At 42.7% G+C, this 6164-nt stretch overlaps 1 pseudogene; it reads left to right on the forward strand.

Moving 5' to 3' along the window:
• Positions 1–909: 909 nt before the first annotated feature.
• LOC115791853 (GTPase IMAP family member 9-like) lies at positions 910–3161 on the forward strand (annotated as a pseudogene).
• The last annotated feature ends 3003 nt before the right edge of the window (positions 3162–6164 follow it).

Below are 6164 nucleotides of genomic sequence, written 5' to 3' on the forward strand. Positions count from 1 at the left end.
CTCAGATCAGTTTGTTTGAAGGCGCAGAGAAATAAAATCTTCCCTCAGCTGTTAAACCTAAAGTAACGAGTCTGTTTGAAAATGTAACAAGTAGAAAGTACAGAAAAATAAATACTCAAGTTAAATACAGATACCTGAAAATCTACTTAAGTACAGTAACAGAGTATTTGTACTTCGTTACTTCCCACCTCTGGACTTTCATTATATGTCTCCTGCTCCGAGGCCAGCTTGAACAGTACAAGACTTTTGGACAACTGTCACTCAGCAGTCTTCCCCATGATTGTGTAGCCTTCAGAACTAGACTGAGAGACCATTTAAAGGCCTTTGCAGGTGTTTGGAGTTAATTAGCTGATTAGAGTGTGGCACCAGGTGTCTTCAATATTGAACCTTTTCACAATATTCTAATTTTCTGAGATACTGAATTTGGGGTTTTCATTAGTTGTCAGTTATAATCATCAAAATTAAAAGAAACAAACATTAGAAATATATCAGTCTGTGTGTAATGAGTGAATATAATATACAAGTTTGACTTTTTGAATGGAATTACTGAAATAAATCGACTTTTTCATGATATTCTAATTTTATGACCAGCACCTGACCAGTGTGTGTTTATAAGTCCAGTATCATTTGTTTCAATATTATTTTCAGTCAGAACAGGCACCATGATAAGGACTGAGTTTATAGCCCTGTGCCTGACAGGCTGGCGACCTGTTCAGGTGTACTCTGCCTCTCACCCTGTCGCAGAGGCATAGGTCCAACCCCCAGACCCTGAATTAGATAATTAGAAGAGGATGGATGGATGGATGGATGTACTATTGACAGAATAAACAAACTAATAACACATATGAAGTAATACTCTGTCATAAACTAAACCACCTCTGCTCTCCAGCAGGTTTCTGATGGTCAGTCATGGATGATCACCTCTCCATCGTCCTCCTGGGGAAATCAGGAGTTGGTAAAAGTGCTTCAGGAAACACGATCTTAGGACGATCGGTGTTTGAGTCCAAATCCGGCTTCAGACCAGTGACTAGACTCATCACCATGGAAACAGAAACTATGTTTGGGAAACGGATCTCGGTGATCGACACTCCAGAATTATTAGGATCAGAGCAGAAGGTTCAAACCTTCTGTCAGGTTTTCCTGCAGGAGTCCAGACCTGTTCTGTTCCTGCTGGTGATCAGAGTCGGTCGGTTCACTGACGAGGACCAGAAGGTCGTGGATGCAGCGATCAGAGTCATTGGGCCTCACAGGCTGAAAAAATGCTACCTGCTCTTCTCAGGTGGAGATGAATTAAAGACTTCACTGAATGCTTATATTTTGCAAAATAGAACAAGTTCCCTTCTCTGGAAGGGAACTTGTTCTATCCCAGAGAAGCTTCCAGATGAGCTTCGCTGCAGGAAGCTGTCGATCTGCTGTAGTTCACACACAGGTGTGTATGAGCTACAGCAGATCACACACAGGTGTAGGAGCTCAGCTGTGACTGCAGCTCCTTCCAGAACATCTCTGCTGCTCATAGCTGCCTTCACATTCTTTATGGGATGGTGGAGGATCAGAGCGCTGCAGGAAATCCCTCTAAGATCTGACTGTCAGGAGCTTCTGCTCAGTCTGAGGACACTCTCACTGTCAGCTGATCAACTGATGACTTTTTCTGTCTCCCTGATCTCCAGTGTCTCTCCTGGAGATGTTCAACTCACCACCAATAATAGGACCTGCTGCTGCTGCTGCTGCAGCATCCTCTGTTTGGTCTCACTGTGAAAGCTTTTCCTCCTTTGGTAAGTTCTCCATTATCCAAAATCTCCATGTGAGCAGCTGCTGTTCATCAGAACTCTGACAGAAATCTGAGCAGAAAGTTTGTTACTGAGTGACGTGATGAAGAGCAGCAGTCAGCAGGTCTTCCTGTCTGAGAATCCCAATGAATGAAGCCTTAGACTCCTCCCCTCAAATGAGTCCATATAAACAGCTCAAAGAGACATTTGCTAAAGTTCACTGAGGCTCTTTGACACTATTTCCAAACCATCGTGGCAGTGATACCTCTCACATAATAAAACAGTTAAAATAAATACAGAGGTCAGAGGTCACAGAACTGTGTGGCACATATAAGTTCACCTTTGCAAACATACAGGAATTAATTCTGCTAAATAATTATTCTTTCAGTGCACTAACCAGTTTCAGCTACTCTGACATTTTAAACTTGTTACATTTTTCATGTGAAACATGAATATGAAGTTAACACAAATGCACGAATCATAAAAAACTCCTGCAGTCTCCGTCAGCACAGAGGGTCAGACTCGGTCCTCCTTCAGGTGTTCATCATTGTTAATCTAACTGAGAGCAGAGAGGCTGTACTGAACACTGGGATGGAGAGCAGCTCCTCCTCTCCCTCAGCATGTGTGAAGCTGAGGAAGGCTTCAGGTCACGGGATCAGTGGTCAGTGAGCAGCAGCTGCTTCAGGGTCAGTTTGGACTAAAGAAAGAGCCCCAGTTTGTTCTCAGGCTCTGAGCTGCTGCAGACAAACTGCAGGAAACACTTTGATGGAACTCATGTGTCTCTGATCTGCTCCACAGGTGGACCAGAGGTCAGGATGGTGCTGGTTGGGAAAACTGGAGCTGGGAAGAGTGCATCAGGAAACACCATCTTAGGAAGAAATGTTTTTGTCTAAATTATCTGTTTTCTCAGTGACATCAGAGTGTGAGAAGGAAACAAAAGAGTTTGAAGGTCAAACACTGGCTGTAGTTGATACTCCAGGCCTGTTTGATAAAGGTAGAGGTCACCAGGAGGTAAAAAGAGAGATCAGTAGATGGATCTCCTTTGCTGCTCCTGGTCCTCATGTGTTCCTGGTTGTGATACGGGCTGACAGATTCACAGAAGAAGAAGAAACAGTGAAAATAATTCAGCAGACATTTGGACAAGAAGCAGCAGGTTACACTGTGGTCTTGATCACCTGTGGAGACCATCTGGAGGAGGATGAAGTCGACATAGAAAAATTAATCCATGATAATCCAGCTCTCAGAGACTTCATCCGTCAGTGTGGTGGAGGATATCATGTTTTTAATAACAGAGACACAGATCCCTCTCAGGTCAAAGAGCTGATGAAGAAGATCAACACCATGGTCCAGAGAAATGGAGGAAGATATTACACTGCAGAGATGTTCAGAGGCTGAGGGAGCTATAAGAAGAGAGACAGACTGAATGTGACTGATTAAGAAGTGCTCAGACGAGCACAGAGAGGCGATAACAGTGTTATTCAGTGATGTTGAGCATTGATCAGAGTTCATCTGCAGTTTATTTACACAAAGATCCACCAAAATATTCACACTGAATCTGATTAAACAAACTGAGTCTCATTTTTACTGCATCAGCATGACATCATTGATTATTGATCTCATTGACCTTTATTAGAATATGATCAGACAGCAAAGAACCAGCAGTTTAATGTGTGGAAGCATCAGTAGCCATACAGCAGGACCAAACTCAGCATCACTATGGAACCTGTAGGGCTGCGACGATTCCTCAAGTAACTCGAATAATTCAGTTATAAACTATCTTTGACACAAATTTGTTGCTTCGAGGCTTTGTTTAAACTCTGCAGCTCAGGTGTCTCCATGTAAGAACCCACATTAACAGCATTAAAGTCGCTGTGTCAGATTTTCTTCCATTCACGTTCACTTCTCCTGTTCAGGGCCGCGCTGGGGGGCTGGAGCCCATCCATGTTTGGAAAAACAACCCTTTAACACCGAGTGCATCATCGCTGACTCTCCACACTAAAGGAGGTGATTCAAAATATGAGACCTGTAAACTCTCCCACAGACTGTGTTCCGTCTCGCCTTTTTAAAGAGGCTTTTGATTCAGTGGGACCAACTATCCTCGCTCTGATTAACAGTGCGCTTGCATCTGGTTGTGTTCCAGCTGCCTTTAAACATGCAGTTGTACAGCCTCTAATCAAGAAGAAGAACCTTGACCCTGATGTTCTTTCAAATTACAGACCAATTTCTAAATTACCATTTTTATCCAAGGTTCTTGAAAAAGTTGTTTTTAAGCAACTTCAAGCATTTTTAAGTGAACATGGAATGTGGGAAAAGTTTCAGTCAGGTTTTAGAATGCGTCACAGCACAGAGACGGCTCTTTTAAGAGTTTTTAACGATCTGCTTTTAACTGTGGACTCTGGTAGTCCTGCAGTTTTAGTACTTCTAGATCTGTCAGCTGCCTTTGACACTGTGGACCACGAGATCCTTCTATCCCACCTAGAACATGAAATTGGCATTAAAGGCACGGTTCTGACTTGGTTCAGATCTTATCTTACTGATAGAAGTTTCTCTGTCCATCTAGGAAACTGTTTTTCTACCACAGCAAAGCTTTCTTGTGGAGTGCCTCAGGGGTCCATTCTGGGCCCAATTCTTTTCTCATTGTATATGTTGCCTCTAGGGTCGATTTTTAGGAAACATAATATTTGTTTCCACTGTTTTGCTGACGACATCCAGGTGTATATGCCCATCAAACTGAACAGCAGAGATCCATGGGAACCCCTGCTGAACTGTCTCAGTGACATTAAGTCCTGGATGAGAAACAATTTCCTAAATCTTAATGAAAGCAAAACCGAGGTCATATGCTTTGGTAAATTTGACCCCTCAAGCTACTCCTCTGGCACTCCGAGTCATTTGGCTCCTCACTGTCGTGATGCTGTGAAAAATCTGGGTGTCATTTTAGATAGTAGTTTTAAAATGGAGAAGCAAGTAAGTGCTGTTACCAAAATCAGTTTTTACCAACTCAGAGTCATTGCCAAGGTAAAACCTTATCTCCCACAGCAGGACCTGGAAAAAGTTATTCATGCTTTTATTACTTCCCGCCTGGACTACTGTAATTCTCTGTACTTTGGCATAGATCAATCATCTGTGCGCCGCCTGCAGGTAGTCCAGAATGCGGCAGCTCGTCTTTTAACCGGTTTAAAAAAGCATGAACACATTACCCCAGTCCTGTCATCCCTTCACTGGCTCCCTGTCCGTTTTAGAATCGATTTTAAGATTTTATTGCTTACTTTTAAAGCCTTAAACGGACTGGCACCTTTGTATCTGTCTGAGCTGCTTCACTGTCACACCCCTGTAAGAGCTCTGAGGTCATCGAACCAGCTGCTCTTACAGAGGCCTAAAACCAGACTAAAACAGAGAGGTGATCGAGCTTTTGCAGCAGCAGCACCAAAGCTATGGAACGATCTACCTCTCCATATCCGCACAGCTCAGACGATACACACATTTAAATCTCTATTAAAAACACATTTCTTTTCCTTGGCATTTGGCTGCAGTGCTACCTCCTTTTAGATGATTGTTTTATGGTATTTTATGGTACTTGTTTTAAACGTTTTAATTTTTAATTTTCTTATGTTATTTATTGTTCTTAATGTTTTTATTTATTTATTTTTATTTTATTATTTTATTTATTTATTTATATATTTTTATTTTTATTTAGTATAGTCCTTGGGGTTACAGATCTTGTACAGCACTTTGGTCAACGTCGTTGTTTTAAATGTGCTTTATAAATAAACTTGACTTGACTTGACTTGACTTGACATGGTTTTCCATGCCTCCACTGCTCTTTACATCTGTGTGTGTGTGTGTGTGTGTGTGTGTGTGTGTGTGTGTGTGTGTGTGTGTGTGTGTGTGTGTGTGTGTGTGTGTGTGTGTGTGTGTGTGTCCTGCCAGCTTCATTCCCAACAACGCTGCATCTCTGGAAGTTCCTCTGAGGTGCTTTCAGATGATCAGCCAATCAGATCATCTTAAAGTCAGTCACATGTGTGATGCTGTGATAAACAGATGCTGCAGCTGGACTCTGAATGAAGGAGCTCTCTCTGCTCCAGGCTGCTCCTCTCATCTGTGGGGGAGGTCAAATGTCACTTACTGACATACATATGAGGCAGAAGCTGATTTCAGATCCACTTCCTGTGGATCCCTTGCAGCCACAGGTGATGATTATAAGTTTTTCACTGTTTGTATGGAAGAGGAACAGCACTGAGAAGATTCTGGGGAGGGTGGATGGGCAGTAAAGAGTTGACCCCTGCATTCCACTGCTGGTAAGATGGTTGCCCCAGGGTGTCGTAAGTAAACACCTCCCTTGGCCTGGCAGTCCGCTGAGATCTCCTAACTCTCTCTACCTCTTCCTGCTGTTCATCCTCC

Source organism: Archocentrus centrarchus, chromosome 14 (genome assembly GCF_007364275.1).
Source record: "Archocentrus centrarchus isolate MPI-CPG fArcCen1 chromosome 14, fArcCen1, whole genome shotgun sequence".
Classification (NCBI taxonomy): domain Eukaryota; kingdom Metazoa; phylum Chordata; class Actinopteri; order Cichliformes; family Cichlidae; genus Archocentrus; species Archocentrus centrarchus.